This window comes from Rhinoderma darwinii, chromosome 2 (genome assembly GCF_050947455.1).
Source record: "Rhinoderma darwinii isolate aRhiDar2 chromosome 2, aRhiDar2.hap1, whole genome shotgun sequence".
NCBI classification, from domain to species: domain Eukaryota; kingdom Metazoa; phylum Chordata; class Amphibia; order Anura; family Rhinodermatidae; genus Rhinoderma; species Rhinoderma darwinii.
Genome location: NC_134688.1, coordinates 234,181,026 through 234,204,586, shown reverse-complemented (window position 1 = coordinate 234,204,586; position 23,561 = coordinate 234,181,026). Strand labels below are relative to the sequence as shown.

The following is a 23,561-nucleotide window of genomic DNA, read 5'->3' as shown; positions in this document are numbered from 1 at the left end:
CACTGGATTTACCGGGCCGTCAAAAAAATCGGTTGTGTGAATAACCCCATTTGGGGTCTATTGTTTTTACTGCGGCCGTGTGACGCCCGTTTTGCGAACGGTCGTCACACGGCCGGGAAAAGCTGTCTAACACTGCAGTCACGGCTCTAACCATTTACAAGGTCTCAATGTTTACAGGAGTCTCTATGTCTCAGGTTGTGTGGATGTCTCTCTAATGTTACACATAGGGTCCTATCCCCCGGAGTGTCGTTCTAGCAAGTCAAGGGTTAAGACTGTACTTTCAGGGATCATTTCTATAGTGTGTAACTGCGGAAATGTGCTCTAAAGTGTCTAAATGCACCAACCACGAGGAAGAGCTGTAGTGATCTCTCCTGAGCGGGAAGTGAGCTCTCAGATCTGCTTCATTGTAGGTTCTGATTGCTGTTGATGACCGTTCTCCTTCTTTTTCACAGAGAGGGTGGAGGGGGAGATCTCAAACTGAGTGGTTGCTTCTCAATCTGTACAGAATAATAGTATGAGATGTAGATTTGCTTTTTATCTCTTGATTCATAGCAGTTTGTCATTCTCTACCATCAAAGAACAATTATCTTTCAAATTCAAGTAAATTGACGGCTTTTTCTTTGTACGAGAATTTTTAATTGTATTGCACTATATAATGTAATGGGAGATGGAAAAACTGTGATTCGTCAGTTTTTTTTGGCTTTCGTTATTACGGCGTTCACCGTGCAGTAAAAAATTACAACTTAACTTTATTCTGCGGGTTAATATGATTACGGCGATACCAGATTTATCAATTTTTTTTTAATGTTTTACTATTTTTACAAAGAAAATTACGTGCTTTGAGTCACAATATTATGAGAGCCCTAACGTTTTTATTTTTCTTTCGTTTGACTGGTGCGAGGGCTTATTTTTGTGTCACGAGTTTTTATTGGTACTATTTTTGGTACATGTGAGTTTTTGTTCACTTTTAATTACATCTTTTATTAGAGTTAATGTGGCCCAAAAACAGCGATTATGGCGTTTTGAAATTTCTTTATGGGGTTCACTGTGTGGGTTAAATAATGTTATATTGTAATAGTTTCGACTTTTACGGGCGTGGTGATATCAATTTTGTTTATTTATTTTGGTTTTTTTAAAATTTATTAAAGTTTTTTAAACTTTTACTTTTATTTTTTTGAACACTACTAAAAACTTTATTTTCTTTAGTTTTTTTGTATAAACTCTTTTTATTTAAAGCAGTTGCAAAGAAATACATCAGCAATTACATAAATCGTAAAAAAGGCAGCATTTATGCCTGGCACATTAATACTTTATGACCCCTATGGCCGTTACATATTTCTTAAAGGTACTATCTTGAACACGAAAATTACTTTAGTGGGAGGAGGAGGAAGAGGAGGAGGAGGAGGAGGGACGGAATACATGGCCGTCACTCGGGACACATTCCGGTGATGGCCGTGTATTACCCGGCCCCATAGACTTCTATGGGAGCCGGACGGCCAGGAGAATGGCCGAAAATAGGGCATGTCCCAGTTTTTTGACCACTGGATTTACCGGGCCGTCAAAAAAATCGGTTGTGTGAATAACCCCATTTGGGGTCTATTGTTTTTACTGCGGCCGTGTGACGCCTGTTTTGCGAACGGTCGTCACACGGCCGGGAAAAGCTGTCTAACACTGCAGTCACGGCTCTAACCATTTACAAGGTCTCAATGTTTACAGGAGTCTCTATGTCTCAGGTTGTGTGGATGTCTCTCTAATGTTACACATAGGGTCCTATCCCCCGGAGTGTCGTTCTAGCAAGTCAAGGGTTAAGACTGTACTTTCAGGGATCATTTCTATAGTGTGTAACTGCGGAAATGTGCTCTAAAGTGTCTAAATGCACCAACCACGAGGAAGAGCTGTAGTGATCTCTCCTGAGCGGGAAGTGAGCTCTCAGATCTGCTTCATTGTAGGTTCTGATTGCTGTTGATGACCGTTCTCCTTCTTTTTCACAGAGAGGGTGGAGGGGGAGATCTCAAACTGAGTGGTTGCTTCTCAATCTGTACAGAATAATAGTATGAGATGTAGATTTGCTTTTTATCTCTTGATTCATAGCAGTTTGTCATTCTCTACCATCAAAGAACAATTATCTTTCAAATTCAAGTAAATTGATGGCTTTTTCTTTGTACGAGAATTTGTAATTGTATTGCACTATATAATGTAATGGGAGATGGAAAAAGAATCTTTGTGGTGGTAAAGTTGGAAAAACTGTGATTCGTCAGTTTTTTTTGGCTTTCGTTATTACGGCGTTCACCGTGCAGTAAAAAATTACAACTTAACTTTATTCTGCGGGTTAATATGATTACGGCGATACCAGATTTATCAATTGTTTTTTAATGTTTTACTATTTTTACAAAGAAAATTACGTGCTTTGAGTCACAATATTATGAGAGCCCTAACGTTTTTATTTTTCTTTAGTTTGACTGGTGCGAGGGCTTATTTTTGTGTCACGAGTTTTTATTGGTACTATTTTTGGTACATGTGAGTTTTTGTTCACTTTTAATTACATCTTTTATTAGAGTTAATGTGGCCCAAAAACAGCGATTATGGCGTTTTGAAATTTCTTTATGGGGTTCACTGTGTGGGTTAAATAATGTTATATTGTAATAGTTTCGACTTTTACGGGCGTGGTGATATCAATTTTGTTTATTTATTTTGTTTTTTTTTAAATTTATTAAAGTTTTTTAAACTTTTACTTTTATTTTTTTGAACACTACTAAAAACTTTATTTTCTTTAGTTTTTTTGTATAAACTCTTTTTATTTAAAGCAGTTGCAAAGAAATACATCAGCAATTACATAAATCGTAAAAAAGGCAGCATTTATGCCTGGCACATTAATACTTTATGACCCCTATGGCCGTTACATATTTCTTAAAGGTACTATCTTGAACACGAAAATTACTTTAGTGGGAGGAGGAGGAGGAGGAGGAGGAGGAGGGACGGAATACATGGCCGTCACTCGGGACACATTCCGGTGATGGCCGTGTATTACCCGGCCCCATAGACTTCTATGGGAGCCGGACGGCCAGGAGAATGGCCGAAAATAGGGCATGTCCCAGTTTTTTGACCACTGGATTTACCGGGCCGTCAAAAAAATCGGTTGTGTGAATAACCCCATTTGGGGTCTATTGTTTTTACTGCGGCCGTGTGACGCCTGTTTTGCGAACGGTCGTCACACGGCCGGGAAAAGCTGTCTAACACTGCAGTCACGGCTCTAACCATTTACAAGGTCTCAATGTTTACAGGAGTCTCTATGTCTCAGGTTGTGTGGATGTCTCTCTAATGTTACACATAGGGTCCTATCCCCCGGAGTGTCGTTCTAGCAAGTCAAGGGTTAAGACTGTACTTTCAGGGATCATTTCTATAGTGTGTAACTGCGGAAATGTGCTCTAAAGTGTCTAAATGCACCAACCACGAGGAAGAGCTGTAGTGATCTCTCCTGAGCGGGAAGTGAGCTCTCAGATCTGCTTCATTGTAGGTTCTGATTGCTGTTGATGACCGTTCTCCTTCTTTTTCACAGAGAGGGTGGAGGGGGAGATCTCAAACTGAGTGGTTGCTTCTCAATCTGTACAGAATAATAGTATGAGATGTAGATTTGCTTTTTATCTCTTGATTCATAGCAGTTTGTCATTCTCTACCATCAAAGAACAATTATCTTTCAAATTCAAGTAAATTGATGGCTTTTTCTTTGTACGAGAATTTGTAATTGTATTGCACTATATAATGTAATGGGAGATGGAAAAAGAATCTTTGTGGTGGTAAAGTTGGAAAAACTGTGATTCGTCAGTTTTTTTTGGCTTTCGTTATTACGGCGTTCACCGTGCAGTAAAAAATTACAACTTAACTTTATTCTGCGGGTTAATATGATTACGGCGATACCAGATTTATCAATTGTTTTTTAATGTTTTACTATTTTTACAAAGAAAATTACGTGCTTTGAGTCACAATATTATGAGAGCCCTAACGTTTTTATTTTTCTTTAGTTTGACTGGTGCGAGGGCTTATTTTTGTGTCACGAGTTTTTATTGGTACTATTTTTGGTACATGTGAGTTTTTGTTCACTTTTAATTACATCTTTTATTAGAGTTAATGTGGCCCAAAAACAGCGATTATGGCGTTTTGAAATTTCTTTATGGGGTTCACTGTGTGGGTTAAATAATGTTATATTGTAATAGTTTCGACTTTTACGGGCGTGGTGATATCAATTTTGTTTATTTATTTTGGTTTTTTTTAAATTTATTAAAGTTTTTTAAACTTTTACTTTTATTTTTTTGAACACTACTAAAAACTTTATTTTCTTTCGTTTTTTTGTATAAACTCTTTTTATTTAAAGCAGTTGCAAAGAAATACATCAGCAATTCCATAAATCGTAAAAAAGGCAGCATTTATGCCTGGCACATTAATACTTTATGACCCCTATGGCCGTTACATATTTCTTAAAGGTACTATCTTGAACACGAAAATTACTTTAGTGGGAGGAGGAGGAGGAGGAGGAGGAGGAGGAGGAGGAGGGACGGAATACATGGCCGTCACTCGGGACACATTCCGGTGATGGCCGTGTATTACCCGGCCCCATAGACTTCTATGGGAGCCGGACGGCCAGGAGAATGGCCGAAAATAGGGCATGTCCCAGTTTTTTGACCACTGGATTTACCGGGCCGTCAAAAAAATCGGTTGTGTGAATAACCCCATTTGGGGTCTATTGTTTTTACTGCGGCCGTGTGACGCCCGTTTTGCGAACGGTCGTCACACGGCCGGGAAAAGCTGTCTAACACTGCAGTCACGGCTCTAACCATTTACAAGGTCTCAATGTTTACAGGAGTCTCTATGTCTCAGGTTGTGTGGATGTCTCTCTAATGTTACACATAGGGTCCTATCCCCCGGAGTGTCGTTCTAGCAAGTCAAGGGTTAAGACTGTACTTTCAGGGATCATTTCTATAGTGTGTAACTGCGGAAATGTGCTCTAAAGTGTCTAAATGCACCAACCACGAGGAAGAGCTGTAGTGATCTCTCCTGAGCGGGAAGTGAGCTCTCAGATCTGCTTCATTGTAGGTTCTGATTGCTGTTGATGACCGTTCTCCTTCTTTTTCACAGAGAGGGTGGAGGGGGAGATCTCAAACTGAGTGGTTGCTTCTCAATCTGTACAGAATAATAGTATGAGATGTAGATTTGCTTTTTATCTCTTGATTCATAGCAGTTTGTCATTCTCTACCATCAAAGAACAATTATCTTTCAAATTCAAGTAAATTGACGGCTTTTTCTTTGTACGAGAATTTTTAATTGTATTGCACTATATAATGTAATGGGAGATGGAAAAAGAATCTTTGTGGTGGTAAAGTTGGAAAAACTGTGATTCGTCAGTTTTTTTTGGCTTTTGTTATTACGGCGTTCACCGTGCAGTAAAAAATTACAACTTAACTTTATTCTGCGGGTTAATATGATTACGGCGATACCAGATTTATCAATTTTTTTTTAATGTTTTACTATTTTTACAAAGAAAATTACGTGCTTTGAGTCACAATATTATGAGAGCCCTAACGTTTTTATTTTTCTTTCGTTTGACTGGTGCGAGGGCTTATTTTTGTGTCACGAGTTTTTATTGGTACTATTTTTGGTACATGTGAGTTTTTGTTCACTTTTAATTACATCTTTTATTAGAGTTAATGTGGCCCAAAAACAGCGATTATGGCGTTTTGAAATTTCTTTATGGGGTTCACTGTGTGGGTTAAATTATGTTATGTTGTAATAGTTTCGACTTTTACGGGCGTGGTGATATCAATTTTGTTTATTTATTTTGTTTTTTTTTAAATTTATTAAAGTTTTTTAAACTTTTACTTTTATTTTTTTGAACACTACTAAAAACTTTATTTTCTTTAGTTTTTTTGTATAAACTCTTTTTATTTAAAGCAGTTGCAAAGAAATACATCAGCAATTACATAAATCGTAAAAAAGGCAGCATTTATGCCTGGCACATTAATATTTTATGACCCCTATGGCCGTTACATATTTCTTAAAGGTACTATCTTGAACACGAAAATTACTTTAGTGGGAGGAGGAGGAGGAGGAGGAGGAGGAGGGACGGAATACATGGCCGTCACTCGGGACACATTCCGGTGATGGCCGTGTATTACCCGGCCCCATAGACTTCTATGGGAGCCGGACGGCCAGGAGAATGGCTGAAAATAGGGCATGTCCCAGTTTTTTGACCACTGGATTTACCGGGCCGTCAAAAAAATCGGTTGTGTGAATAACCCCATTTGGGGTCTATTGTTTTTACTGCGGCCGTGTGACGCCCGTTTTGCGAACGGTCGTCACACGGCCGGGAAATGCTGTCTAACACTGCAGTCACGGCTCTAACCATTTACAAGGTCTCAATGTTTACAGGAGTCTCTATGTCTCAGGTTGTGTGGATGTCTCTCTAATGTTACACATAGGGTCCTATCCCCCGGAGTGTCGTTCTAGCAAGTCAAGGGTTAAGACTGTACTTTCAGGGATCATTTCTATAGTGTGTAACTGCGGAAATGTGCTCTAAAGTGTCTAAATGCACCAACCACGAGGAAGAGCTGTAGTGATCTCTCCTGAGCGGGAAGTGAGCTCTCAGATCTGCTTCATTGTAGGTTCTGATTGCTGTTGATGACCGTTCTCCTTCTTTTTCACAGAGAGGGTGGAGGGGGAGATCTCAAGCTGAGTGGTTGCTTCTCAATCTGTACAGAATAATAGTATGAGATGTAGATTTGCTTTTTATCTCTTGATTCATAGCAGTTTGTCATTCTCTACCATCAAAGAACAATTATCTTTCAAATTCAAGTAAATTGACGGCTTTTTCTTTGTACGAGAATTTTTAATTGTATTGCACTATATAATGTAATGGGAGATGGAAAAAGAATCTTTGTGGTGGTAAAGTTGGAAAAACTGTGATTCGTCAGTTTTTTTTGGCTTTCGTTATTACGGCGTTCACCGTGCAGTAAAAAATTACAACTTAACTTTATTCTGCGGGTTAATATGATTACGGCGATACCAGATTTATCATTTTTTTTTTAATGTTTTACTATTTTTACAAAGAAAATTACGTGCTTTGAGTCACAATATTATGAGAGCCCTAACGTTTTTATTTTTCTTTCGTTTGACTGGTGCGAGGGCTTATTTTTGTGTCACGAGTTTTTATTGGTACTATTTTTGGTACATGTGAGTTTTTGTTCACTTTTAATTACATCTTTTATTAGAGTTAATGTGGCCCAAAAACAGCGATTATGGCGTTTTGAAATTTCTTTATGGGGTTCACTGTGTGGGTTAAATAATGTTATATTGTAATAGTTTCGACTTTTACGGGCGTGGTGATATCAATTTTGTTTATTTATTTCGTTTTTTTTTTAATTTATTAAAGTTTTTTAAACTTTTACTTTTATTTTTTTGAACACTACTAAAAACTTTATTTTCTTTAGTTTTTTTGTATAAACTCTTTTTATTTAAAGCAGTTGCAAAGAAATACATCAGCAATTACATAAATCGTAAAAAAGGCAGCATTTATGCCTGGCACATTAATACTTTATGACCCCTATGGCCGTTACATATTTCTTAAAGGTACTATCTTGAACACGAAAATTACTTTAGTGGGAGGAGGAGGAGGGACGGAATACATGGCCGTCACTCGGGACACATTCCGGTGATGGCCGTGTATTACCCGGCCCCATAGACTTCTATGGGAGCCGGACGGCCAGGAGAATGGCCGAAAATAGGGCATGTCCCAGTTTTTTGACCACTGGATTTACCGGGCCGTCAAAAAAATCGGTTGTGTGAATAACCCCATTTGGGGTCTATTGTTTTTACTGCGGCCGTGTGACGCCCGTTTTGCGAACGGTCGTCACACGGCCGGGAAAAGCTGTCTAACACTGCAGTCACGGCTCTAACCATTTACAAGGTCTCAATGTTTACAGGAGTCTCTATGTCTCAGGTTGTGTGGATGTCTCTCTAATGTTACACATAGGGTCCTATCCCCCGGAGTGTCGTTCTAGCAAGTCAAGGGTTAAGACTGTACTTTCAGGGATCATTTCTATAGTGTGTAACTGCGGAAATGTGCTCTAAAGTGTCTAAATGCACCAACCACGAGGAAGAGCTGTAGTGATCTCTCCTGAGCGGGAAGTGAGCTCTCAGATCTGCTTCATTGTAGGTTCTGATTGCTGTTGATGACCGTTCTCCTTCTTTTTCACAGAGAGGGTGGAGGGGGAGATCTCAAACTGAGTGGTTGCTTCTCAATCTGTACAGAATAATAGTATGAGATGTAGATTTGCTTTTTATCTCTTGATTCATAGCAGTTTGTCATTCTCTACCATCAAAGAACAATTATCTTTCAAATTCAAGTAAATTGACGGCTTTTTCTTTGTACGAGAATTTTTAATTGTATTGCACTATATAATGTAATGGGAGATGGAAAAAGAATCTTTGTGGTGGTAAAGTTGGAAAAACTGTGATTCGTCAGTTTTTTTTGGCTTTCGTTATTACGGCGTTCACCGTGCAGTAAAAAATTACAACTTAACTTTATTCTGCGGGTTAATATGATTACGGCGATACCAGATTTATCAATTTTTTTTTAATGTTTTACTATTTTTACAAAGAAAATTACGTGCTTTGAGTCACAATATTATGAGAGCCCTAACGTTTTTATTTTTCTTTCGTTTGACTGGTGCGAGGGCTTATTTTTGTGTCACGAGTTTTTATTGGTACTATTTTTGGTACATGTGAGTTTTTGTTCACTTTTAATTACATCTTTTATTAGAGTTAATGTGGCCCAAAAACAGCGATTATGGCGTTTTGAAATTTCTTTATGGGGTTCACTGTGTGGGTTAAATAATGTTATATTGTAATAGTTTCGACTTTTACGGGCGTGGTGATATCAATTTTGTTTATTTATTTTGGTTTTTTTTAAATTTATTAAAGTTTTTTAAACTTTTACTTTTATTTTTTTGAACACTACTAAAAACTTTATTTTCTTTAGTTTTTTTGTATAAACTCTTTTTATTTAAAGCAGTTGCAAAGAAATACATCAGCAATTACATAAATCGTAAAAAAGGCAGCATTTATGCCTGGCACATTAATACTTTATGACCCCTATGGCCGTTACATATTTCTTAAAGGTACTATCTTGAACACGAAAATTACTTTAGTGGGAGGAGGAGGAGGAGGAGGAGGAGGAGGAGGAGGGACGGAATACATGGCCGTCACTCGGGACACATTCCGGTGATGGCCGTGTATTACCCGGCCCCATAGACTTCTATGGGAGCCGGACGGCCAGGAGAATGGCCGAAAATAGGGCATGTCCCAGTTTTTTGACCACTGGATTTACCGGGCCGTCAAAAAAATCGGTTGTGTGAATAACCCCATTTGGGGTCTATTGTTTTTACTGCGGCCGTGTGACGCCCGTTTTGCGAACGGTCGTCACACGGCCGGGAAATGCTGTCTAACACTGCAGTCACGGCTCTAACCATTTACAAGGTCTCAATGTTTACAGGAGTCTCTATGTCTCAGGTTGTGTGGATGTCTCTCTAATGTTACACATAGGGTCCTATCCCCCGGAGTGTCGTTCTAGCAAGTCAAGGGTTAAGACTGTACTTTCAGGGATCATTTCTATAGTGTGTAACTGCGGAAATGTGCTCTAAAGTGTCTAAATGCACCAACCACGAGGAAGAGCTGTAGTGATCTCTCCTGAGCGGGAAGTGAGCTTTCAGATCTGCTTCATTGTAGGTTCTGATTGCTGTTGATGACCGTTCTTCTTTTTCACAGAGAGGGTGGAGGGGGAGATCTCAAACTGAGTGGTTGCTTCTCAATCTGTACAGAATAATAGTATGAGATGTAGATTTGCTTTTTATCTCTTGATTCATAGCAGTTTGTCATTCTCTACCATCAAAGAACAATTATCTTTCAAATTCAAGTAAATTGACGGCTTTTTCTTTGTACGAGAATTTTTAATTGTATTGCACTATATAATGTAATGGGAGATGGAAAAAGAATCTTTGTGGTGGTAAAGTTGGAAAAACTGTGATTCGTCAGTTTTTTTTGGCTTTCGTTATTACGGCGTTCACCGTGCAGTAAAAAATTACAACTTAACTTTATTCTGCGGGTTAATATGATTACGGCGATACCAGATTTATCATTTTTTTTTTAATGTTTTACTATTTTTACAAAGAAAATTACGTGCTTTGAGTCACAATATTATGAGAGCCCTAACGTTTTTATTTTTCTTTCGTTTGACTGGTGCGAGGGCTTATTTTTGTGTCACGAGTTTTTATTGGTACTATTTTTGGTACATGTGAGTTTTTGTTCACTTTTAATTACATCTTTTATTAGAGTTAATGTGGCCCAAAAACAGCGATTATGGCGTTTTGAAATTTCTTTATGGGGTTCACTGTGTGGGTTAAATAATGTTATATTGTAATAGTTTCGACTTTTACGGGCGTGGTGATATCAATTTTGTTTATTTATTTTGTTTTTTTTTTAATTTATTAAAGTTTTTTAAACTTTTACTTTTATTTTTTTGAACACTACTAAAAACTTTATTTTCTTTAGTTTTTTTGTATAAACTCTTTTTATTTAAAGCAGTTGCAAAGAAATACATCAGCAATTACATAAATCGTAAAAAAGGCAGCATTTATGCCTGGCACATTAATACTTTATGACCCCTATGGCCGTTACATATTTCTTAAAGGTACTATCTTGAACACGAAAATTACTTTAGTGGGAGGAGGAGGAGGGACGGAATACATGGCCGTCACTCGGGACACATTCCGGTGATGGCCGTGTATTACCCGGCCCCATAGACTTCTATGGGAGCCGGACGGCCAGGAGAATGGCCGAAAATAGGGCATGTCCCAGTTTTTTGACCACTGGATTTACCGGGCCGTCAAAAAAATCGGTTGTGTGAATAACCCCATTTGGGGTCTATTGTTTTTACTGCGGCCGTGTGACGCCCGTTTTGCGAACGGTCGTCACACGGCCGGGAAATGCTGTCTAACACTGCAGTCACGGCTCTAACCATTTACAAGGTCTCAATGTTTACAGGAGTCTCTATGTCTCAGGTTGTGTGGATGTCTCTCTAATGTTACACATAGGGTCCTATCCCCCGGAGTGTCGTTCTAGCAAGTCAAGAGTTAAGACTGTACTTTCAGGGATCATTTCTATAGTGTGTAACTGCGGAAATGTGCTCTAAAGTGTCTAAATGCACCAACCACGAGGAAGAGCTGTAGTGATCTCTCCTGAGCGGGAAGTGAGCTCTCAGATCTGCTTCATTGTAGGTTCTGATTGCTGTTGATGACCGTTCTCCTTCTTTTTCACAGAGAGGGTGGAGGGGGAGATCTCAAACTGAGTGGTTGCTTCTCTATCTGTACAGAATAATAGTATGAGATGTAGATTTGCTTTTTATCTCTTGATTCATAGCAGTTTGTCATTCTCTACCATCAAAGAACAATTATCTTTCAAATTCAAGTAAATTGACGGCTTTTTCTTTGTACGAGAATTTTTAATTGTATTGCACTATATAATGTAATGGGAGATGGAAAAAGAATCTTTGTGGTGGTAAAGTTGGAAAAACTGTGATTCGTCAGTTTTTTTTGGCTTTCGTTATTACGGCGTTCACCGTGCAGTAAAAAATTACAACTTAACTTTATTCTGCGGGTTAATATGATTACGGCGATACCAGATTTATCATTTTTTTTTTAATGTTTTACTATTTTTACAAAGAAAATTACGTGCTTTGAGTCACAATATTATGAGAGCCCTAACGTTTTTATTTTTCTTTCGTTTGACTGGTGCGAGGGCTTATTTTTGTGTCACGAGTTTTTATTGGTACTATTTTTGGTACATGTGAGTTTTTGTTCACTTTTAATTACATCTTTTATTAGAGTTAATGTGGCCCAAAAACAGCGATTATGGCGTTTTGAAATTTCTTTATGGGGTTCACTGTGTGGGTTAAATAATGTTATATTGTAATAGTTTCGACTTTTACGGGCGTGGTGATATCAATTTTGTTTATTTATTTTGTTTTTTTTTTAATTTATTAAAGTTTTTTAAACTTTTACTTTTATTTTTTTGAACACTACTAAAAACTTTATTTTCTTTAGTTTTTTTGTATAAACTCTTTTTATTTAAAGCAGTTGCAAAGAAATACATCAGCAATTACATAAATCGTAAAAAAGGCAGCATTTATGCCTGGCACATTAATACTTTATGACCCCTATGGCCGTTACATATTTCTTAAAGGTACTATCTTGAACACGAAAATTACTTTAGTGGGAGGAGGAGGAAGAGGAGGAGGAGGAGGAGGAGGGACGGAATACATGGCCGTCACTCGGGACACATTCCGGTGATGGCCGTGTATTACCCGGCCCCATAGACTTCTATGGGAGCCGGACGGCCAGGAGAATGGCCGAAAATAGGGCATGTCCCAGTTTTTTGACCACTGGATTTACCGGGCCGTCAAAAAAATCGGTTGTGTGAAGAACCCCATTTGGGGTCTATTGTTTTTACTGCGGCCGTGTGACGCCCGTTTTGCGAACGGTCGTCACACGGCCGGGAAAAGCTGTCTAACACTGCAGTCACGGCTCTAACCATTTACAAGGTCTCAATGTTTACAGGAGTCTCTATGTCTCAGGTTGTGTGGATGTCTCTCTAATGTTACACATAGGGTCCTATCCCCCGGAGTGTCGTTCTAGCAAGTCAAGGGTTAAGACTGTACTTTCAGGGATCATTTCTATAGTGTGTAACTGCGGAAATGTGCTCTAAAGTGTCTAAATGCACCAACCACGAGGAAGAGCTGTAGTGATCTCTCCTGAGCGGGAAGTGAGCTCTCAGATCTGCTTCATTGTAGGTTCTGATTGCTGTTGATGACCGTTCTCCTTCTTTTTCACAGAGAGGGTGGAGGGGGAGATCTCAAACTGAGTGGTTGCTTCTCAATCTGTACAGAATAATAGTATGAGATGTAGATTTGCTTTTTATCTCTTGATTCATAGCAGTTTGTCATTCTCTACCATCAAAGAACAATTATCTTTCAAATTCAAGTAAATTGACGGCTTTTTCTTTGTACGAGAATTTTTAATTGTATTGCACTATATAATGTAATGGGAGATGGAAAAAGAATCTTTGTGGTGGTAAAGTTGGAAAAACTGTGATTCGTCAGTTTTTTTTGGCTTTCGTTATTACGGCGTTCACCGTGCAGTAAAAAATTACAACTTAACTTTATTCTGCGGGTTAATATGATTACGGCGATACCAGATTTATCAATTTTTTTTTAATGTTTTACTATTTTTACAAAGAAAATTACGTGCTTTGAGTCACAATATTATGAGAGCCCTAACGTTTTTATTTTTCTTTAGTTTGACTGGTGCGAGGGCTTATTTTTGTGTCACGAGTTTTTATTGGTACTATTTTTGGTACATGTGAGTTTTTGTTCACTTTTAATTACATCTTTTATTAGAGTTAATGTGGCCCAAAAACAGCGATTATGGCGTTTTGAAATTTCTTTATGGGGTTCACTGTGTGGGTTAAATAATGTTATATTGTAATAGTTTCGACTTTTACGGGCGTGGTGATATCAATTTTGTTTATTTATTTTGTTTTTTTTTAAATTTATTAAAGTTTTTTAAACTTTTACTTTTATTTTTTTGAACACTACTAAAAACGTTATTTTCTTTCGTTTTTTTGTATAAACTCTTTTTATTTAAAGCAGTTGCAAAGAAATACATCAGCAATTACATAAATCGTAAAAAAGGCAGCATTTATGCCTGGCACATTAATACTTTATGACCCCTATGGCCGTTACATATTTCTTAAAGGTACTATCTTGAACACGAAAATTACTTTAGTGGGAGGAGGAGGAGGAGGAGGAGGAGGAGGAGGGACGGAATACATGGCCGTCACTCGGGACACATTCCGGTGATGGCCGTGTATTACCCGGCCCCATAGACTTCTATGGGAGCCGGACGGCCAGGAGAATGGCCGAAAATAGGGCATGTCCCAGTTTTTTGACCACTGGATTTACCGGGCCGTCAAAAAAATCGGTTGTGTGAATAACCCCATTTGGGGTCTATTGTTTTTACTGCGGCCGTGTGACGCCCGTTTTGCGAACGGTCGTCACACGGCCGGGAAAAGCTGTCTAACACTGCAGTCACGGCTCTAACCATTTACAAGGTCTCAATGTTTACAGGAGTCTCTATGTCTCAGGTTGTGTGGATGTCTCTCTAATGTTACACATAGGGTCCTATCCCCCGGAGTGTCGTTCTAGCAAGTCAAGGGTTAAGACTGTACTTTCAGGGATCATTTCTATAGTGTGCAACTGCGGAAATGTGCTCTAAAGTGTCTAAATGCACCAACCACGAGGAAGAGCTGTAGTGATCTCTCCTGAGCGGGAAGTGAGCTCTCAGATCTGCTTCATTGTAGGTTCTGATTGCTGTTGATGACCGTTCTCCTTCTTTTTCACAGAGAGGGTGGGGGGGGAGATCTCAAACTGAGTGGTTGCTTCTCAATCTGTACAGAATAATAGTATGAGATGTAGATTTGCTTTTTATCTCTTGATTCATAGCAGTTTGTCATTCTCTACCATCAAAGAACAATTATCTTTCAAATTCAAGTAAATTGACGGCTTTTTCTTTGTACGAGAATTTTTAATTGTATTGCACTATATAATGTAATGGGAGATGGAAAAAGAATCTTTGTGGTGGTAAAGTTGGAAAAACTGTGATTCGTCAGTTTTTTTTGGCTTTCGTTATTACGGCGTTCACCGTGCAGTAAAAAATTACAACTTAACTTTATTCTGCGGGTTAATATGATTACGGCGATACCAGATTTATCAATTTTTTTTTAATGTTTTACTATTTTTACAAAGAAAATTACGTGCTTTGAGTCACAATATTATGAGAGCCCTAACGTTTTTATTTTTCTTTCGTTTGACTGGTGCGAGGGCTTATTTTTGTGTCACGAGTTTTTATTGGTACTATTTTTGGTACATGTGAGTTTTTGTTCACTTTTAATTACATCTTTTATTAGAGTTAATGTGGCCCAAAAACAGCGATTATGGCGTTTTGAAATTTCTTTATGGGGTTCACTGTGTGGGTTAAATAATGTTATATTGTAATAGCTTCGACTTTTACGGGCGTGGTGATATCAATTTTGTTTATTTATTTTGGTTTTTTTTAAATTTATTAAAGTTTTTTAAACTTTTACTTTTATTTTTTTGAACACTACTAAAAACTTTATTTTCTTTAGTTTTTTTGTATAAACTCTTTTTATTTAAAGCAGTTGCAAAGAAATACATCAGCAATTACATAAATCGTAAAAAAGGCAGCATTTATGCCTGGCACATTAATACTTTATGACCCCTATGGCCGTTACATATTTCTTAAAGGTACTATCTTGAACACGAAAATTACTTTAGTGGGAGGAGGAGGAGGAGGAGGAGGAGGGACGGAATACATGGCCGTCACTCGGGACACATTCCGGTGATGGCCGTGTATTACCCGGCCCCATAGACTTCTATGGGAGCCGGACGGCCAGGAGAATGGCCGAAAATAGGGCATGTCCCAGTTTTTTGACCACTGGATTTACCGGGCCGTCAAAAAAATCGGTTGTGTGAATAACCCCATTTGGGGTCTATTGTTTTTACTGCGGCCGTGTGACGCCCGTTTTGCGAACGGTCGTCACACGGCCGGGAAAAGCTGTCTAACACTGCAGTCACGGCTCTAACCATTTACAAGGTCTCAATGTTTACAGGAGTCTCTATGTCTCAGGTTGTGTGGATGTCTCTCTAATGTTACACATAGGGTCCTATCCCCCGGAGTGTCGTTCTAGCAAGTCAAGGGTTAAGACTGTACTTTCAGGGATCATTTCTATAGTGTGTAACTGCGGAAATGTGCTCTAAAGTGTCTAAATGCACCAACCACGAGGAAGAGCTGTAGTGATCTCTCCTGAGCGGGAAGTGAGCTCTCAGATCTGCTTCATTGTAGGTTCTGATTGCTGTTGATGACCGTTCTCCTTCTTTTTCGCAGAGAGGGTGGAGGGGGAGATCTCAAACTGAGTGGTTGCTTCTCAATCTGTACAGAATAATAGCATGAGATGTAGATTTGCTTTTTATCTCTTGATTCATAGCAGTTTGTCATTCTCTACCATCAAAGAACAATTATCTTTCAAATTCAAGTAAATTGACGGCTTTTTCTTTGTACGAGAATTTTTAATTGTATTGCACTATATAATGTAATGGGAGATGGAAAAAGAATCTTTGTGGTGGTAAAGTTGGAAAAACTGTGATTCGTCAGTTTTTTTTGGCTTTCGTTATTACGGCGTTCACCGTGCAGTAAAAAATTACAACTTAACTTTATTCTGCGGGTTAATATGATTACGGCGATACCAGATTTATCAATTTTTTTTTAATGTTTTACTATTTTTACAAAGAAAATTACGTGCTTTGAGTCACAATATTATGAGAGCCCTAATGTTTTTATTTTTCTTTCGTTTGACTGGTGCGAGGGCTTATTTTTGTGTCACGAGTTTTTATTGGTACTATTTTTGGTACATGTGAGTTTTTGTTCACTTTTAATTACATCTTTTATTAGAGTTAATGTGGCCCAAAAACAGCGATTATGGCGTTTTGAAATTTCTTTATGGGGTTCACTGTGTGGGTTAAATAATGTTATGTTGTAATAGTTTCGACTTTTACGGGCGTGGTGATATCAATTTTGTTTATTTATTTTGTTTTTTTTTAAATTTATTAAAGTTTTTTAAACTTTTACTTTTATTTTTTTGAACACTACTAAAAACTTTATTTTCTTTAGTTTTTTTGTATAAACTCTTTTTATTTAAAGCAGTTGCAAAGAAATACATCAGCAATTACATAAATCGTAAAAAAGGCAGCATTTATGCCTGGCACATTAATACTTTATGACCCCTATGGCCGTTACATATTTCTTAAAGGTACTATCTTGAACACGAAAATTACTTTAGTGGGAGGAGGAGGAGGAGGAGGAGGAGGAGGAGGGACGGAATACATGGCCGTCACTCGGGACACATTCCGGTGATGGCCGTGTATTACCCGGCCCCATAGACTTCTATGGGAGCCGGACGGCCAGGAGAATGGCCGAAAATAGGGCATGTCCCAGTTTTTTGACCACTGGATTTACCGGGCCGTCAAAAAAATCGGTTGTGTGAATAACCCCATTTGGGGTCTATTGTTTTTACTGCGGCCGTGTGACGCCCGTTTTGCGAACGGTCGTCACACGGCCGGGAAAAGCTGTCTAACACTGCAGTCACGGCTCTAACCATTTACAAGGTCTCAATGTTTACAGGAGTCTCTATGTCTCAGGTTGTGTGGATGTCTCTCTAATGTTACACATAGGGTCCTATCCCCCGGAGTGTCGTTCTAGCAAGTCAAGGGTGAAGACTGTACTTTCAGGGATCATTTCTATAGTGTGTAACTGCGGAAATGTGCTCTAAAGTGTCTAAATGCACCAACCACGAGGAAGAGCTGTAGTGATCTCTCCTGAGCAGGAAGTGAGCTCTCAGATCTGCTTCATTGTAGGTTCTGATTGCTGTTGATGACCGTTCTCCTTCTTTTTCACAGAGAGGGTGGAGGGGGAGATCTCAAACTGAGTGGTTGCTTCTCAATCTGTACAGAATAATAGTATGAGATGTAGATTTGCTTTTTATCTCTTGATTCATAGCAGTTTGTCATTCTCTACCATCAAAGAACAATTATCTTTCAAATTCAAGTAAATTGACGGCTTTTTCTTTGTACGAGAATTTTTAATTGTATTGCACTATATAATGTAATGGGAGATGGAAAAAGAATCTTTGTGGTGGTAAAGTTGGAAAAACTGTGATTCGTCAGTTTTTTTTGGCTTTCGTTATTACGGCGTTCACCGTGCAGTAAAAAATTACAACTTAACTTTATTCTGCGGGTTAATATGATTACGGCGATACCAGATTTATCAATTTTTTTTTAATGTTTTACTATTTTTACAAAGAAAATTACGTGCTTTGAGTCACAATATTATGAGAGCCCTAACGTTTTTATTTTTCTTTCGTTTGACTGGTGCGAGGGCTTATTTTTGTGTCACGAGTTTTTATTGGTACTATTTTTGGTACATGTGAGTTTTTGTTCACTTTTAATTACATCTTTTATTAGAGTTAATGTGGCCCAAAAACAGCGATTATGGCGTTTTGAAATTTCTTTATGGGGTTCACTGTGTGGGTTAAATAATGTTATATTGTAATAGTTTCGACTTTTACGGGCGTGGTGATATCAATTTTGTTTATTTATTTTGGTTTTTTTAAAATTTATTAAAGTTTTTTAAACTTTTACTTTTATTTTTTTGAACACTACTAAAAACTTTATTTTCTTTAGTTTTTTTGTATAAACTCTTTTTATTTAAAGCAGTTGCAAAGAAATACATCAGCAATTACATAAATCGTAAAAAAGGCAGCATTTATGCCTGGCACATTAATACTTTATGACCCCTATGGCCGTTACATATTTCTTAAAGGTACTATCTTGAACACGAAAATTACTTTAGTGGGAGGAGGAGGAGGAGGAGGAGGAGGGACGGAATACATGGCCGTCACTCGGGACACATTCCGGTGATGGCCGTGTATTACCCGGCCCCATAGACTTCTATGGGAGCCGGACGGCCAGGAGAATGGCCGAAAATAGGGCATGTCCCAGTTTTTTGACCACTGGATTTACCGGGCCGTCAAAAAAATCGGTTGTGTGAATAACCCCATTTGGGGTCTATTGTTTTTACTGCGGCCGTGTGACGCCCGTTTTGCGAACGGTCGTCACACGGCCGGGAAAAGCTGTCTAACACTGCAGTCACGGCTCTAACCATTTACAAGGTCTCAATGTTTACAGGAGTCTCTATGTCTCAGGTTGTGTGGATGTCTCTCTAATGTTACACATAGGGTCCTATCCCCCGGAGTGTCGTTCTAGCAAGTCAAGGGTTAAGACTGTACTTTCAGGGATCATTTCTATAGTGTGTAACTGCGGAAATGTGCTCTAAAGTGTCTAAATGCACCAACCACGAGGAAGAGCTGTAGTGAGCTCTCAGATCTGCTTCATTGTAGGTTCTGATTGCTGTTGATGACCGTTCTCCTTCTTTTTCACAGAGAGGGTGGAGGGGGAGATCTCAAACTGAGTGGTTGCTTCTCAATCTGTACAGAATAATAGTATGAGATGTAGATTTGCTTTTTATCTCTTGATTCATAGCAGTTTGTCATTCTCTACCATCAAAGAACAATTATCTTTCAAATTCAAGTAAATTGACGGCTTTTTCTTTGTACGAGAATTTTTAATTGTATTGCACTATATAATGTAATGGGAGATGGAAAAAGAATCTTTGTGGTGGTAAAGTTGGAAAAACTGTGATTCGTCAGTTTTTTTTGGCTTTCGTTATTACGGCGTTCACCGTGCAGTAAAAAATTACAACTTAACTTTATTCTGCGGGTTAATATGATTACGGCGATACCAGATTTATACATTTTTTTTTAATGTTTTACTATTTTTACAAAGAAAATTACGTGCTTTGAGTCACAATATTATGAGAGCCCTAACGTTTTTATTTTTCTTTCGTTTGACTGGTGCGAGGGCTTATTTTTGTGTCACGAGTTTTTATTGGTACTATTTTTGGTACATGTGAGTTTTTGTTCACTTTTAATTACATCTTTTATTAGAGTTAATGTGGCCCAAAAACAGCGATTATGGCGTTTTGAAATTTCTTTATGGGGTTCACTGTGTGGGTTAAATAATGTTATATTGTAATAGTTTCGACTTTTACGGGCGTGGTGATATCAATTTTGTTTATTTATTTTGTTTTTTTTAAAATTTATTAAAGTTTTTTAAACTTTTACTTTTATTTTTTTGAACACTACTAAAAACTTTATTTTCTTTAGTTTTTTTGTATAAACTCTTTTTATTTAAAGCAGTTGCAAAGAAATACATCAGCAATTACATAAATCGTAAAAAAGGCAGCATTTATGCCTGGCACATTAATACTTTATGACCCCTATGGCCGTTACATATTTCTTAAAGGTACTATCTTGAACACGAAAATTACTTTAGTGGGAGGAGGAGGAGGAGGAGGAGGAGGGACGGAATACATGGCCGTCACTCGGGACACATTCCGGTGATGGCCGTGTATTACCCGGCCCCATAGACTTCTATGGGAGCCGGACGGCCAGGAGAATGGCCGAAAATAGGGCATGTCCCAGTTTTTTGACCACTGGATTTACCGGGCCGTCAAAAAAATCGGTTGTGTGAATAACCCCATTTGGGGTCTATTGTTTTTACTTCGGCCGTGTGACGCCCGTTTTGCGAACGGTCGTCACACGGCCGGGAAAAGCTGTCTAACACTGCAGTCACGGCTCTAACCATTTACAAGGTCTCAATGTTTACAGGAGTCTCTATGTCTCAGGTTGTGTGGATGTCTCTCTAATGTTACACATAGGGTCCTATCCCCCGGAGTGTCGTTCTAGCAAGTCAAGGGTGAAGACTGTACTTTCAGGGATCATTTCTATAGTGTGTAACTGCGGAAATGTGCTCTAAAGTGTCTAAATGCACCAACCACGAGGAAGAGCTGTAGTGATCTCTCCTGAGCAGGAAGTGAGCTCTCAGATCTGCTTCATTGTAGGTTCTGATTGCTGTTGATGACCGTTCTCCTTCTTTTTCACAGAGAGGGTGGAGGGGGAGATCTCAAACTGAGTGGTTGCTTCTCAATCTGTACAGAATAATAGTATGAGATGTAGATTTGCTTTTTATCTCTTGATTCATAGCAGTTTGTCATTCTCTACCATCAAAGAACAATTATCTTTCAAATTCAAGTAAATTGACGGCTTTTTCTTTGTACGAGAATTTGTAATTGTATTGCACTATATAATGTAATGGGAGATGGAAAAAGAATCTTTGTGGTGGTAAAGTTGGAAAAACTGTGATTCGTCAGTTTTTTTTGGCTTTCGTTATTACGGCGTTCACCGTGCAGTAAAAAATTACAACTTAACTTTATTCTGCGGGTTAATATGATTACGGCGATACCAGATTTATCAATTTTTTTTTAATGTTTTACTATTTTTACAAAGAAAATTACGTGCTTTGAGTCACAATATTATGAGAGCCCTAACGTTTTTATTTTTCTTTCGTTTGACTGGTGCGAGGGCTTATTTTTGTGTCACGAGTTTTTATTGGTACTATTTTTGGTACATGTGAGTTTTTGTTCACTTTTAATTACATCTTTTATTAGAGTTAATGTGGCCCAAAAACAGCGATTATGGCGTTTTGAAATTTCTTTATGGGGTTCACTGTGTGGGTTAAATAATGTTATATTGTAATAGTTTCGACTTTTACGGGCGTGGTGATATCAATTTTGTTTATTTATTTTGGTTTTTTTAACATTTATTAAAGTTTTTTAAACTTTTACTTTTATTTTTTTGAACACTACTAAAAACTTTATTTTCTTTAGTTTTTTTGTATAAACTCTTTTTATTTAAAGCAGTTGCAAAGAAATACATCAGCAATTACATAAATCGTAAAAAAGGCAGCATTTATGCCTGGCACATTAATACTTTATGACCCCTATGGCCGTTACATATTTCTTAAAGGTACTATCTTGAACACGAAAATTACTTTAGTGGGAGGAGGAGGAGGAGGAGGAGGAGGAGGAGGAGGGACGGAATACATGGCCGTCACTCGGGACACATTCCGGTGATGGCCGTGTATTACCCGGCCCCATAGACTTCTATGGGAGCCGGACGGCCAGGAGAATGGCCGAAAATAGGGCATGTCCCAGTTTTTTGACCACTGGATTTACCGGGCCGTCAAAAAAATCGGTTGTGTGAATAACCCCATTTGGGGTCTATTGTTTTTACTGCGGCCGTGTGACGCCCGTTTTGCGAACGGTCGTCACACGGCCGGGAAAAGCTGTCTAACACTGCAGTCACGGCTCTAACCATTTACAAGGTCTCAATGTTTACAGGAGTCTCTATGTCTCAGGTTGTGTGGATGTCTCTCTAATGTTACACATAGGGTCCTATCCCCCGGAGTGTCGTTCTAGCAAGTCAAGGGTTAAGACTGTACTTTCAGGGATCATTTCTATAGTGTGTAACTGCGGAAATGTGCTCTAAAGTGTCTAAATGCACCAACCACGAGAAAGAGCTGTAGTGATCTCTCCTGAGCGGGAAGTGAGCTCTCAGATCTGCTTCATTGTAGGTTCTGATTGCTGTTGATGACCGTTCTCCTTCTTTTTCACAGAGAGGGTGGAGGGGGAGATCTCAAACTGAGTGGTTGCTTCTCAATCTGTACAGAATAATAGTATGAGATGTAGATTTGCTTTTTTTCTCTTGATTCATAGCAGTTTGTCATTCTCTACCATCAAAGAACAATTATCTTTCAAATTCAAGTAAATTGACGGCTTTTTCTTTGTACGAGAATTTTTAATTGTATTGCACTATATAATGTAATGGGAGATGGAAAAAGAATCTTTGTGGTGGTAAAGTTGGAAAAACTGTGATTCGTCAGTTTTTTTTGGCTTTCGTTATTACGGCGTTCACCGTGCAGTAAAAAATTACAACTTAACTTTATTCTGCGGGTTAATATGATTACGGCGATACCAGATTTATCAATTTTTTTTTAATGTTTTACTATTTTTACAAAGAAAATTACGTGCTTTGAGTCACAATATTATGAGAGCCCTAACGTTTTTATTTTTCTTTCGTTTGACTGGTGCGAGGGCTTATTTTTGTGTCACGAGTTTTTATTGGTACTATTTTTGGTACATGTGAGTTTTTGTTCACTTTTAATTACATCTTTTATTAGAGTTAATGTGGCCCAAAAACAGCGATTATGGCGTTTTGAAATTTCTTTATGGGGTTCACTGTGTGGGTTAAATAATGTTATATTGTAATAGTTTCGACTTTTACGGGCGTGGTGATATCAATTTTGTTTATTTATTTTGGTTTTTTTAAAATTTATTAAAGTTTTTTAAACTTTAACTTTTATTTTTTTGAACACTACTAAAAACTTTATTTTCTTTAGTTTTTTTGTATAAACTCTTTTTATTTAAAGCAGTTGCAAAGAAATACATCAGCAATTACATAAATCGTAAAAAAGGCAGCATTTATGCCTGGCACATTAATACTTTATGACCCCTATGGCCGTTACATATTTCTTAAAGGTACTATCTTGAACACGAAAATTACTTTAGTGGGAGGAGGAGGAGGAGGAGGAGGAGGAGGAGGGACGGAATACATGGCCGTCACTCGGGACACGTTCCGGTGATGGCCGTGTATTACCCGGCCCCATAGACTTCTATGGGAGCCGGACGGCCAGGAGAATGGCCGAAAATAGGGCATGTCCCAGTTTTTTGACCACTGGATTTACCGGGCCGTCAAAAAAAAATCGGTTGTGTGAATAACCCCATTTGGGGTCTATTGTTTTTACTGCGGCCGTGTGACGCCCGTTTTGCGAACGGTCGTCACACGGCCGGGAAAAGCTGTCTAACACTGCA

The 23,561-nt window shown here is 38.3% G+C and overlaps 1 protein-coding gene, 14 non-coding genes and 1 pseudogene across 20 annotated transcripts in view; all 16 read left to right on the top strand.

Annotated features, from left to right (window-relative positions):
* Nucleotides 1–23,561, top strand: part of TEX14 (testis expressed 14, intercellular bridge forming factor) — a 532,366-nt gene that overhangs the window by 342,398 nt on the left and 166,407 nt on the right. The window lies entirely within an intron of this gene.
* On the top strand, nucleotides 269–486 carry LOC142747618 (small nucleolar RNA U3). Its single transcript, XR_012881892.1, has one exon. It is a non-coding gene; the product is annotated as a small nucleolar RNA U3 (small nucleolar RNA).
* Nucleotides 1,808–2,025, top strand: LOC142747617 (small nucleolar RNA U3). The gene has a single exon (XR_012881891.1). It is a non-coding gene; the product is annotated as a small nucleolar RNA U3 (small nucleolar RNA).
* On the top strand, nucleotides 3,373–3,590 carry LOC142747616 (small nucleolar RNA U3). Its single transcript, XR_012881890.1, has one exon. It is a non-coding gene; the product is annotated as a small nucleolar RNA U3 (small nucleolar RNA).
* On the top strand, nucleotides 4,947–5,164 carry LOC142747615 (small nucleolar RNA U3). Its single transcript, XR_012881889.1, has one exon. It is a non-coding gene; the product is annotated as a small nucleolar RNA U3 (small nucleolar RNA).
* LOC142747604 (small nucleolar RNA U3) lies at nucleotides 6,512–6,729 on the top strand. The gene has a single exon (XR_012881879.1). It is a non-coding gene; the product is annotated as a small nucleolar RNA U3 (small nucleolar RNA).
* On the top strand, nucleotides 8,062–8,279 carry LOC142747614 (small nucleolar RNA U3). Its single transcript, XR_012881888.1, has one exon. It is a non-coding gene; the product is annotated as a small nucleolar RNA U3 (small nucleolar RNA).
* On the top strand, nucleotides 9,633–9,847 carry LOC142747698 (small nucleolar RNA U3). The gene has a single exon (XR_012881962.1). It is a non-coding gene; the product is annotated as a small nucleolar RNA U3 (small nucleolar RNA).
* Nucleotides 11,180–11,397, top strand: LOC142747612 (small nucleolar RNA U3). The gene has a single exon (XR_012881887.1). It is a non-coding gene; the product is annotated as a small nucleolar RNA U3 (small nucleolar RNA).
* Nucleotides 12,751–12,968, top strand: LOC142747610 (small nucleolar RNA U3). Its single transcript, XR_012881886.1, has one exon. It is a non-coding gene; the product is annotated as a small nucleolar RNA U3 (small nucleolar RNA).
* On the top strand, nucleotides 14,319–14,536 carry LOC142747672 (small nucleolar RNA U3). The gene has a single exon (XR_012881939.1). It is a non-coding gene; the product is annotated as a small nucleolar RNA U3 (small nucleolar RNA).
* Nucleotides 15,881–16,098, top strand: LOC142747663 (small nucleolar RNA U3). The gene has a single exon (XR_012881931.1). It is a non-coding gene; the product is annotated as a small nucleolar RNA U3 (small nucleolar RNA).
* Nucleotides 17,449–17,666, top strand: LOC142747726 (small nucleolar RNA U3). Its single transcript, XR_012881985.1, has one exon. It is a non-coding gene; the product is annotated as a small nucleolar RNA U3 (small nucleolar RNA).
* LOC142747782 (small nucleolar RNA U3) lies at nucleotides 19,011–19,207 on the top strand (annotated as a pseudogene).
* LOC142747725 (small nucleolar RNA U3) lies at nucleotides 20,552–20,769 on the top strand. Its single transcript, XR_012881984.1, has one exon. It is a non-coding gene; the product is annotated as a small nucleolar RNA U3 (small nucleolar RNA).
* On the top strand, nucleotides 22,123–22,340 carry LOC142747715 (small nucleolar RNA U3). Its single transcript, XR_012881976.1, has one exon. It is a non-coding gene; the product is annotated as a small nucleolar RNA U3 (small nucleolar RNA).